The 13,017-nt window shown below is 43.0% G+C and overlaps 1 long non-coding RNA gene across 1 annotated transcript; it reads right to left on the bottom strand.

Moving 5' to 3' along the window:
• Nucleotides 1–1,666: 1,666 nt before the first annotated feature.
• On the bottom strand, nt 1,667–11,569 carry LOC135519037 (uncharacterized). The gene is made up of 3 exons (XR_010452251.1): nt 11,473–11,569; nt 1,862–1,992; nt 1,667–1,711 (listed from the first exon to the last, which is right to left on the bottom strand). It is a non-coding gene; the product is annotated as an uncharacterized LOC135519037 (long non-coding RNA).
• Nucleotides 11,570–13,017: the final 1,448 nt, after the last annotated feature.

Below are 13,017 nucleotides of genomic sequence, written 5' to 3'. Positions count from 1 at the left end.
TATGGTTAGGTAATGGTTAGGTCAACATGATGTAGAGCGTTATGGTTAAGTAATGGTTTGGTCAACATGGTTAGAGCGTTATGGTTAGGTCAACATAGTGTAGAGCGTTATGGTTAGGTAATGGTTAGGTCAACATGGTGTAGAGCGTTATGGTTACGTAATGGTTAGGTCAACATGGTGTAGAGCGTTATGGTTACGTTATGGTTAGGTCAACATGATGTAGAGCGTTATGGTTAGGTCAACATGGTGTAGAGCGTTATGGTTAGGTCAACATGGTGTAGAGCGTTATGGTTAGGTCAACATGGTGTAGAGCGTTATGGTTAGGTCAACATGGTGTAGAGCGTTATGGTTAGGTCAATATGGTGTAGAGCGTTATGGTTAGGTCAACATGGTGTAGAGTGTTATGGTTAGGTCAACATGATGTAGAGGGTTATGGTTAGGTCAACATGGTGTAGAGCGTAATGGTTAGGTCAACATGGTGTAGAGCGTTATGGTTACGTTATGGTTAGGTCAACATGATGTAGAGCGTTATGGTTAGGTCAACATGATGTAGAGCGTTATGGTTAGGTCAATATGGTGTAGAGCGTTATGGTTAGGTCAATATGGTGTAGAGCGTTATGGTTACGTAATGTTTAGGTCAACATGATGTAGAGCGTTATGGTTACGTAATGGTTAGGTCAATATGGTGTAGAGCGTTATGGTTAGGTCAATATGGTGTAGAGCGATATGGTTAGGTCAATATGGTGTAGAGCGATATGGTTACGTAATGGTTAGGTCAACATGGTGTAGAGCGTTATGGTTAGGTCAATGTGGTGGAGAGCGTTATGGTTAGGTCAACATGGTGTAGAGAGTTATGGTTAAGTCAGTGTGGTGTAGAGCAGTGTGGACCACTTTGCTCTGTTCATCTTTGCCTCGATCCTGACTAGTCCCCCAGTCCCCACCGCTGAAAAACATCCTGCATGATCCAGCATGATGCTGCTACCATCATGCTTCACCGTAGGGATGGTGCTTGGTTTCCTTCAGACTAATTTTTAGGTTCCTTTTGGCAAACTCCACGAGTGCTGTCATGTGCCTTTTACTGAGGAGTGGCTTCCGTCTAGCCATTCTACCATAAAGCCCTGATTGGTGGATTGCTGCAGAAATGGTTGTCCTTCTGGAAGGTTCTCCCATCGCCAGAGAGGAATTCTGTAGCTCTGTCAGAGGGACCATCGGATTCTTGGTCACCTCCCTGACCAATGCCCTTCTCCCGTGATTGCTCAGGTTGGCCGGGCGGCCAGCTCAAGGAAGTGTCTTGGTGGTTCCAAACATCTTCCATTTAAGAATGATGGAGGCCTCTCCGTTCTCCAGTCAAGTTGTTGAAACATCTCAAGGATGATCAATGGAAACAGGATGCACCTGAGATCAATTTCGAGTCTCATAGCAAACGGTCTGAATACTTATGTCAATAAGGTATTTCTGTTTTTAATGTTTAATAAATTTGCTAACATTTCTAAAAACCTGTTTTCACTTTGTCATTGTGGGCTATTGTGTGTAGATTTTAGAATAAGGCTGTAACCTAACAAAATGTGGAAAAAGTCAAGGGGTTTGAATACGTTCTGAATGCACTGTATATATCAAAGACAATTGAACAGCAGTGAGAAGTTGACTTCAGCATCACCACACTCACCCAGGCTGAACTCCAACACTGGTTCATCTGGCTCCTGACTGTTACCTACAACAACACAGAGAAACGCTTTCTTTACTACAGCTACAGTGACTAACAAGGCAAGATTATGCACATGCATATTTTGACAGCCTGCACCAACTCAGTGGGCAATAAGAAATAGTCTAACTACAGTAACTATAGTAAACGGGCCCTTACCTGCCAGTGTCAGCCCCATCATCTCAGCAGAGTGGTCAAAGGTGTTAGCCCGGTATACGGACCATGGCCGGTGACGCGGGCTAACCTTCCCCTTCCCCGACATCATGACTTGGGGGTCAGGGGTTAGGGGTCTGAGGGGTTGGAGTATAGGATTCTGGTTAAGGGGTGGAGGGGGTTAAGAACAGACACCACACGCCCTCCTCACACAAACACTCTCTTCAGATCAGATCCCTGTGTGTGTTGGAATGATCATTTCCTGTGTGACGGTCTCTTCATCTCTGGTCTCTTAGCGATGGAGCAGGAGGAAAAGAGAGATAATGACCACAAAGGTATTAGCCACCGTCACCATAGAAACAGAATGGTTGGAGTGGATGGTGGACACACACTTCACCTGATCATTATTTGTTATCTACATGACCCTTCCCACTCTGCTGAATCAAGGTGAGGCACATGAACTGTCGCTAAACAGCGTCATGAGTAGCACAATGTCACCACAACACAGCTGCCCCTCTTATGTACTAATCAGCTCAATCCTACATCTACATCTATACTTTAAAGTAGTCTTACATCTATACTTTCAAGTAGTCTTACATCTATACTTTAAAGTTGGCTTTCTATTCTGGCCTCAGAGTCGGTGCTCCTCTATAATCGTTGTTCCTGATTCCTAACAACCTATTGAAATATTCAACACCTCGGAAACTTTCATGAAGAGATGGGCAAGCTGAGAGGGAAAACTCCAAGCTTCAGGGCCCGGAGGGACACTGTGCTCCAGGGAATGTGTGTGAAGTTCTAGGAATCTTTGGGTTTTCGGAAAAGAAAGCATCTGACAACAGAGAGTGATTGGTGGAAGAGGAGGAACACAATGATAGAGAAGCTCCATATTGTCTGTGCCCTGTGGTGTCTGATTTCTATTCTCTGTCTGTAAAAGTGCTAACACATGCAGTGTGAAGAGGCTGAGTTAGGGGAAATGTGACTTTCCACACAACTGCAGGGAGCCAAGAGACAGACGGAGAGGAAGAGACAGAGCGTGAGAGAGAAGAAAAGGCAATCTACACTTCATCTTTTGTGTCATAGAACTAATGCTGTCTAATTCTCATTACGCGTCGTCCACAGGAGGTTGGTGGCACCTTCATTTGGGAGGACGGGCTCATGGTAATGACAGGAGTGGAATCAGTGGAATGGTATCAAATACACGGTTTCCACGTGTTTGATGCCATTCCATTTGCTCCGTTCCAGACATTACTATGAGCCGTCCTCCCCTCAGCAGCCTCCTGTGGCATAGTGTTTTGCCCAGCAACAGTGTACAGAAAAAGATACTACAACACTTACACACACACGCATTACCACACATGCAAACAAGGCACCCATCCCAGTCTGTCCCGGCCAGAGAGAACACCTGCTACACACAACACGAAAAGCAGGCCAAGCTCCCAGAATCCTTTGCTCCTTCCTTCCTCCCAGCATATTCTAAAAGATTGGATGGGTCCCGGAAATAATCACAGATCCTCTGACATGACTGAATAGGTGAAAGAAATTATTTATCTTTTACTCCTTTCACTCCTTGTTTATCATCAGATCAGTGAGTACTTCAAGGAAGTACTGGAACAGGAACAAAATGTCTCAAGCAGGCTTCAAGCAGGCTAACAAATAAATGCTCAAGAAAACCCATTCATTGTGTATCTGTGTGCCACTGCTGCAGTATTTGCAACAAGGGTTGTTACCAGAGGAAATACATGACATTGTCTTTACAAGTTCCTTATCTGACTGTTACATGATATAAGAAGTCTGTATGAACACGAATCTCACGCCGTTCTCTCACCTCTGCTCAGTGTTTCCACACCTCTATATAAAGAGGCATTCCACCAGAAAAACAACCCAGCCTTGATCCTGATTTGATAATCTGTGTCTTATCGCTCCCACTCGGCCACTAGCTGACTGGCTATGAGTCATGTTCTCTGCGTCACAATCCTACAGCCACACAATACATAACATCCTATGTCTAAGTGAATGTGTTTGAATTAAAAGTAAACCGTTTATGACCATTGCGACTCAAAGAACACTTAATTTATTCACTGCAGGTGGTGTCAATTAACCCCACAAGAATCAACACTCAGATAGAACATTCGGAACACTTTGCACCTCAACACCCCCTGACTGTAACTCTCCTTTAAGATTAAAGAGAACAAGGGGTAAGAGTAGCTTTCAGTTCTCATATTTTAAAAAGAAAAGTATGTTTCAAAGCAACATAATCATGTGTGTCTGTGTGTATTCTCTGACATAAACACAATAACGCACACACTGGACATGTTTAAAGAGACTGTGTCAGGTTCTGATCTGAGTACAATACCAAGTGTACATATTTTCTTCTAATCTGAATGTGTCACAGAGAGAGAGGGGGGGGGACAGAGAAAGAGAGAGAGAAAGAGTGACTGAGAGAGAGAGCGAGAGAGAGATTGTGAGAGAGGAGGGGAAAAAGAAAGCGAGAGAGAGAGAGAGACAGAGAGAGAGAGCGAGAGAGAGAGAGACAGAGGGGAAGAAAGAGAGAGGTACACTGTTGCATCTCAACACAACTGAATGAAAACAGGAAACTCAATCTGTCAATCTGCCCAACTGTCAAACCCACACGTACAGCCATGTCCTCCTGGTCACAGACTGGGGGAATTGTGACACTCTCTCTCTCTCTCTCTCTCTCTCTCTCTCTCTCTCTCTCTCTCTCTCTCTCTCTCTCTCTCTCTCCCTTCCCCTTTCGACCTCAATGTGGTTTTCAGGCCAGAAGAGTCCTCAAATGCCCTTCATTTGTTTGGCTCAGTGCATAAACCTGTATATTCATATCAGTTTCAAAACAACTCAGTTTGCTTCTCTTTCTCTCTCTCGCTCTCTCTCTCTCTCTCTCTTGCTCTCTCTCTCTCTCTCTCTCTGTCTTGCGAAAAGATTCCCCACTCCAGTGAAGGCTGCTGCGGGGAGGACGGCTCATAGTAATGAGCGGAATGGAGTGAATGGAATGGTATCAAACATCTGGTTTTCCCACTCAGCAGCCTCTACTGCCCCAGTCTCTCTTCTATGCAGCATTGCTGACAGCTGATCAATGCAGTTCACACACACCAAAGCTGATTTAACAAAGACCGAGGCAGAGTGGAGCGGTGGAGTAAGAGGAACAATAAAATATCAACTAGAAGAAGACAGACCGGGGAAGACATTTTGATGACAACACTGAGTGACAAGTGTCAATTGTGTCAGAATCACAGAGCACAGGAGGTGCTAGTCATGCTTAGCTATGAGGTTCTAAAATACGGTGACACAAATGACATAACTGACCTGGTCCACTTGACACATCGAAGCTAGTTTTACAGCCTGGTCTCATAGACTAGACGTAACATAGTAAATATAAAAGTAGAGAGAAGCACTACTGAGATGACTGATGTAACCTGAATGGGTCTTGTGCTCGCCCTGAGATGTTTACATTTCCTGTGACAAACTTGGCATTTCCTCATACACAAACTCATTGGGCCTACACACACACACACACACACACACACACACACACACACACACACACACACACACACACACACACACACACACACACACAGAAAACCTCCATGCTTTCAGGCACCAGTAGGCGTGCGTGCGTGCGTGCGTGCGTGCGTGTGTGTGTGTGCGTGTGTGTGTGTGTGCAGCTACTGTTGTGATCGTGTATGATACATATATAAAGACACTGCTGGTTGTGCCTGTGCATCCATCCAGAGGGCTTCTGTGTATGCAAGTCTATCTTTACATCATGTGCTGATGTCAGACCCCCCCCCCCCCCACACACACACACAAACACGTGTTCCCACTCATGAAAACTTAAACACTCCTACCCTCCCATTCCATCACTGCCAGAGTCATCTCTATGCTGGCAGCTCTGTATGAAACTAAACAGTGGGCCATTAGCACCACTACTCGTCTGATGGCCCACTGGTATCATTAAGCTTTATGCGTCATTGTCAGTGGGAACAGGCTTTAACATGCTGTACGCCTCATTGCCTGGGACCCTGGGGCTCTGGGAGAAGGACTGTGTGACGCCCCGTCTCTCTGGATGTGAGGCTTAGCCACGGGAGCCAATCAGACCTCCATCACAGATAACTTACTGTTCATTAACAGAGTATGTGGCCCAGCAGGAGGGATCAAACCCACAACACTGGCGTTGCATCAAGCAGCATGCTCCAGGAGATTGAGACATGAGAAACATGGAGATCTATCAGAGATCAGATATTCACTTTCTGCAGTCAGGGTGCTACTGAGAGAAGGAATCACTTTATGGGCATAAGGATGGGGGAATCTGGTGGGTGGGAGGCTTAGACTTTTGAAGGAGATGGTGCCTTTTAAGACAGGACAGGGAGGATGAAGGAATGGATTTTGCTTTGTGGTGGAGGTTGGGAGAGTGAAGGGGAAAAGAGGCCTCCTGCTTTTTGAGGACAGAAAGTGGTGGGACAAATTGCTGTTGCCTTTCAAAGGGAGAATGGGGTGGGGGTTGAGAGACAGGTAGAGTACGGGGTTCTACAGGGGTGGAGGTACTTATGTTGGAGATGGAGAGGCTGAGAGAAGGGGTCAGGGTTTGGGGGAGGCTAGCTCAGACAACTGCTTAGACAGCCAAACAGTCCTCGCCAGGAATGGCGAGATGGCGAGGAAGAGAGAGTGACCCAGCCAGGAGGGCCTGGCTCTGGCTGCATAGTACACCAGACACCCTGCAGAGACTGTCACTACCAGCTGGACTAGAGCATCTCTCATCCTGTCCTAATCTATTCCCCTTATGTCCTCCCCTTCCCCCTTTCCTCACCTGCCCTTGTGTGCCTTGTGTCCTCCCTGTCTCCCTGTCTACTGTCCATCGCTTTTGTCTCTCTCTCTGTTGTCTGCTCCCCTGTCTATCCCTCTCTTTGTCTCTCATCTCCTCTCCTTTCTTTCTTGCTCTTTGTCTCCACCTCCCCTCTCGTTTTCCCTCTCCTCTCTTCTCCTCTATCTTTCCCCCTCACCTTTCCTCTTGTCTCCTCTCCTCTCCTCCCCTCTCTTTTTCCCCTCTCCTCTCTCTCCCTCCCTTCTCTTTTCCCCCTCTCCTCTCTCTCCCTCCCCTCTCTTTTCCCCCTCTCCTCTCTCTCCCTCCTATGTGTAGGAGAATGTAGGTGGTAAACATGGTTCCAAAGTCTGTCCTGACTACTCTGCTCTCCCAGGCCTAACCAAGCAATTATTTTCATTGATCAAGTACTAGCTGAGGTTCAACATCAAACAACCCTATAGGGGAAAGTGTGGTAAGTTTAGCCAATGTGGTAAGTTGAGCCACCCTTGTTTCTAGGAAACCATTCACAAAATTAATAATTTGACCAAATATTTAGGAAGAGGTCATAATTTCATGGAGTCCATGAGGGAAGAAGCCACATCGGAAAAGTGGTTAGGTAAAAAAATAAGAAGATTTTCAGCAAGTCAATTTAATTTGTGTTAGAGGTTTCATGATGCAAGTGTCTTAATCAAAGTAGATCAGTTTAAAAGTGTTCCATACATCATTTGGATTCTCTATCAGCTTCAATATGAGGACCTAAACCTAGCATGTAAGGGCATCATTGTAGCTGCATGGGCTAATATAGTCTAAATGTTTGCCTTGTGGTAAGTTGAGCCAATGACCATGGGCTACGTTGAGCAAATGGTTGAGCCAATGGCAAGTTGAGCAAATTGAAGTGTTTTCTTCCCAGGTGTAATGCAAGACATTAATGCTGTGATATGAGGTAACAACAGGGCCTGGCCTACTGTATGTTAAACATTTTTTTTTTAAATGACAAAGTGTTTGTTACTGTATAAAAGACAAAAAAGCGATTGCAATTGTGTTGAATTGTGTTTAGGTAATGAAGATAGTCATGGTTTTAAAAATGTAGTGATAATATTTCATTCAGTACAGAAAGGCGGCTTGTCCTGTTCCATGACTCAACTTACCCCATACCCAGGTAAGCTGTGCCAAGAGACCACTTTTTTTGGACCCGCTATGTTTTCAAAACTGGAACGTTTAGATGAATTTAGATTATTTACTGGGATACACAACATCCTGAAATATACGTAGATATATTTGTTAGAAAGAATACATTTCCCTTGAAGAAGTGATACTAAAAGTAAAAAATCTCTTAACTTACCCCACTCTCTCCTACATCCTTTAGCTCTTAACTAGTTAAATGTAAATAAATATAATATACATAACGATAACTAGTAATGCTGCATACTACAGGAAGGTTCTAATCTCACCTTTCTGATATTTTTAAAAATACATTTCTGGGGTGTAGTCACTTTTGACGACACAAGCTCAAGTACACAGTACAAATATGATACAAATGTAAAAATATCAAATATTTGATATGGTGTATTTCCTATTCAACAAAACTGTATGAATAAGGCTTGAAACGACTTATATGCTTTCTAAATATAGTATAATCAAATTATAAAACGACTAACTATACAATTTCACCTTCCTCATAACTGTAAAATACATATTTGTATGTTTAGTGTGAGAGAAAAATAGCATATTTCTAAAGGTCTCTCTTGATCAAAACTTCTGCTCCCATCGCTGTGAACGTCTCCCAGAGCTTTAGCTTGGCTTCCTGGACTTGTTTGGAACTCACCTTTCATCTCATATTAATCTTGTCTGTCTATGACAACAGAAAGTGTTTTGTTCTTACAAATCTATGAATTGTTTTAGATTTCTGGCTATAAATCGATCTCTGAATGTGCTACAGTGATGAAACCACTCCCTCCTGCTGCATTATGGTGTATAGTTTGCAGTGCTTTGTCAGTGGCAGTGACTTAGGATTCAGCCAGGAGTTGATGGACAGTTTCAGATGGTTTTACATTTCACATCCTAGGTAACACAGGCTCAGAAATACTACCTTAGACTGTGGGAACCAGGGCTTACGCTCAGTGCAAGCCATTTTGATCAACGGTGTCCACAGATCGATTTATAATCGAAAATGTCAGTTAGAACCGATAGCAGAACCATGAAGGTCCCCTAAACAGGGGACTTTACATCTAAGAGGTTTTAAGGAGTTCAGTTGTACATAGGTCCCAATATAAAAAGATGACTATCCTTCCATCCTTTCCTTCATCTGCACTGATGTGAAACACACAGTCTTAGATCAGTCAGTGTTGGTAAGGAAAGATATGTAAAGAGAAGAGGGACCTGAGACTATTGAGACACACCACTTATGGCTGTTTTCAGACCAAGAGCACACTCAGGGGACTCGGACATAAACCTGACACACAACCAGGAAGGAACCCGGGACAAAGAAGCTCTTGTTACCCTGACAACAAGGAAACTGTACTCCCACACTGTCAGAAAGCATGAGAAAGTGACCTTTAATTATGAGGAGGAGGAGCAGGAGGAGGAAGAGGATGATGAGGAAGAGAAGGAAGAGGATGAGGAGGAAGAGGAGGATGAGGATAAACATGAGTAATAGGAGGAAAGGGATGATGAGAAAGAGGAGGAGGTGGAAGAGGATGATGAAGATGAGGAAGAGAAAGACCTTGATCTTCATAACTATGCTGATCTGAGTCTGACTCACGGTCACACACACACACACACACACACACACACACACACACACACACACACACACACACACACACACACACACACACACACTCACACACACACACACAGTTTGTACTCACCACACGAACACACACACTCATACAATAAACAGCTCAAAGATCAAACAGATCAAAGCTAAGGCTCTCTACAAGCACAGCGTTTTTGAGCATGTCGCCCATCCCAGCCTCACATTCAATTCGCGCATATATGTACAAAATGTATTTCAGCAGATTTCGTGCGTTTTTATGCATTTTTGTGTGGTTCAATTCATTCGAAAATACACGAATTTATGTGCTACTTAATTCGTGGGAAAAGACACGAATTTAACCAGTAGGCACACAATCCTTTGCAATAACCATATACGCGACTATACCTTACCCTGACCTTTACCCTAACCTTAACCATTCTACTAACTATACCTTACCCTAACCTTAACCATTCTACCAACTATACCTTACCCTAACCTTAACCCTAACCTTAACCATTCTACGAACTATACCTTACCCTAACCTTAACCATTCTACCAACTATACCTTACCCTAACCTTAACCATTCTACCAACTATACCTAACCCTAACTCCAACTGGACCTAACCCCCACCCTACGAACAGACGACTCTTTAACCAAACCAATGGGTCAATCTACAAGTGGGCATCCACGGGGCCCACAACTTTGGCAGGCCGCGCCCGGACCCCTCAGGCCTACGCGCATATGTGTGGAGGGCACCCCTCCCTTCCCCCCTCCGGTTTCCACGTGTCAGAGATGGAAGTGGATCAACCGACTCAAAACTAGAAACCAAACTCCAAGGTTGCACTATGCTTTCCACATCCGTTGACAAGCGGACCTAGACATCATGACCACACCACTCGATATGGACACATGGCAACCAACCGAGGACCAAACCTGCATAAGGTGCGCAACTCAATGGATTTTGCCTGATCCTACATCAAGTTTAAGAACAAAAATTAAATACATGGCAACCAACCGAGGACCAAACCTGCATAAAGTGCGCAACTCAATGGATTTTGCCTGACCCTACATCGAGTTTAAGGACAAAAATTAAATACATGGCAACCAACCGAGGACCAAACATGCATAAGGTGCGCAACTCAAGGGATTTTGCCTGACCCTACATCGAGTTTAAGAACAAAAATTAAATATAAACTATCGCGTCTATATGGTTGTTGAAAATGTTTGTGTGTAGCCTACTGGTTAAATTTGTGTCTTTTCGCACGAATTAAAAAACACATAAATTCGTGTCTTTTCTCACGAATTAAGCCAGAAAAACGCAGAAAAAAGCACGAAATTTGCTAAAAAACGCACGAAATTTGCTGAAAACGCATGAAATTTGCTGAAATGCATGTTGTACATATATGCACGAATTGCTTGTGAGACTGTGTTGTCCATGCAGTGACATAGCCCACAGTTAACAAACACACGCAAAACCACCCACTGCCCTTGCTGTAGGCCTAAGTGATGCTGTTCTTTGTAAAACTGATCGAGACATCAACAAACCGCCTTCGGTCTAAGACTTATAGGCTATAGGATGCAGACATTAAGAAAATACATAACCTATCATTGGAAAAATATAGGCTAGTATGTGAATCAATCATCCAATTAGTATCATTCTATTAGTCTCAATGAGCGTGTTATTGGCTATGATGCTCCGACAATAACACAGATTGCGTCATGATGAAATCTGCTATCCTGCTTTCATTCAATGGGAACCAGTTGTTGGCAGCGCCAGTTTATATGAGCAGTCCCGTTACGCCTACACATTCCCATAACCTATTATAAAGACAGCGAACACAAAACAAGCGAAAACTCGGGTACAACGGGATTGTCATGTCATGCAAACAGAAATTCTCTACTTGGCATCACAGAATAGCGGTTCAACTCAGCAGTGTTTATTGTGGGTTGTCAATATACGCCTATGCAAACCCATCCTTTTCTTCTAAACAGATATTATATTTCAGAGATAAAACCATATGCATTTAAATAGACTTACTTCAAGAGACGGGTAACGGCTCCCTATTGAAACGGTAGGTCTATGTGTGCTGTTTATTTGATAGCCTAGTGATGCTCATCTCAGTTCCTCATTGAATCGACGGAGTCTGCAGCCGTACAGGACCAATGATTTTTATATATGCACTAGATGTATTTAAGGGGCACTAGGCTGATGCCGCCGTGCCTCCATCTTGGCACTGCCCAACCTTGAAAATATATTTTGGAAGCTTTGAAAATGCACTTAATTATGTCTACATTTGTTTTACCACATGTAATATATCACAAACACCTTAATGCATACTTTTAAATTATATTATGTGAACTAAACATAAAATATATATTTATAGAGTACCAGTCAGAAGTTTGGACACACCAACTCATTCAGGGGTTTTTCTTTATTTGTACTATTTTCTTCATTTTCTGTAGAATAATAGTGAAGACATCAAAACTGTGAAATAACACATAAGGAATCATGTGGTAACCAAAAAAGTGTATATTTGAAATTATTCAAAGTAACCACCCTTTGCCTTGATGACAGTTTTGTACACTCTTGGCATTCTCTTAAACAGCTTCACCTGGAATACATTTCCAACAGTCTTGAAGGAGTTCCCACATATGCTGAGCACTAGTTGGCTGCTTTTTTTCTTGGCCCAAGTAAGTCTCTTCTTATTAATGGGGTCCTTTAGTAGTGGTTTCTTTGCAGCAATTTGACCATGTTGGCCTGATTCACACAGTCTCCTCTGAACAGTTGATGTTTGAGATGTGTCTGTTACTTGAACTCTGTGAAGCATTTATTTGGGGTACAATTTCTGAGACTTGTAACTAATACATTTAGCCTCCGCAGCAGCAGAGGTTACTCTGGGTCTTCCTTTCCTGTGGCGGTCCTCATGAGAGCCAGTTTCATCATAGCACTTGATGGTTTTTGTGACTGCACTTGAAGAAACTTTAAAAGTTCTTGACATTTTCCAGATTGACTGACCCTCATGTCTTAAAGTAATGATGGACTGTCATTTCTCTTTGCTTATTTGAGCTGTTCTTGCCATAAAATGGAGTTGGTATTTTACCAAATAGGGCCATCTTCTGTTATACCACCCCTACCTTGTCACAACACAACTGATTGGAAAGAAATTCCACAAATGAACTTTTAACAGGGCACACCTGTTAATTGAAATGTATTCCAGGTGACTACCACATGAAGCTGGTTGAGATAATGCCAAGAGTATGTAAAGCTGTCATCAAGTCAAAAGGTGGCTACTTTGAAGAATCTCAAATATAAAATAATTTTGATTTGTTTAACACTTTTTTTGGTTACTACATGATTCCATGTGTGTTATTTCATAGTGTTGATGTCTTTACTATTATTCTACAATGTAGAAAAAAGTAAGTAAAAAATAAAGAAAATCCATTGGATGAGTAGGTGTCCAAACTTTTGCCTGAAAACATTTTCCTTAAAGTATTTTTTTTGTTTTTGAGATTACTAGTGTTATTGTCCCCGCTACAACAACAAAAATACTTAAATACATGTAATTTTCTCCTTGAAATATTT

Source organism: Oncorhynchus masou, chromosome 29, assembly GCF_036934945.1.
Source record: "Oncorhynchus masou masou isolate Uvic2021 chromosome 29, UVic_Omas_1.1, whole genome shotgun sequence".
Lineage (NCBI taxonomy): Eukaryota > Metazoa > Chordata > Actinopteri > Salmoniformes > Salmonidae > Oncorhynchus > Oncorhynchus masou.
The sequence above is the reverse complement of the archived record's forward strand: the minus strand, read 5'-3'. Positions and strand labels throughout refer to the sequence as shown.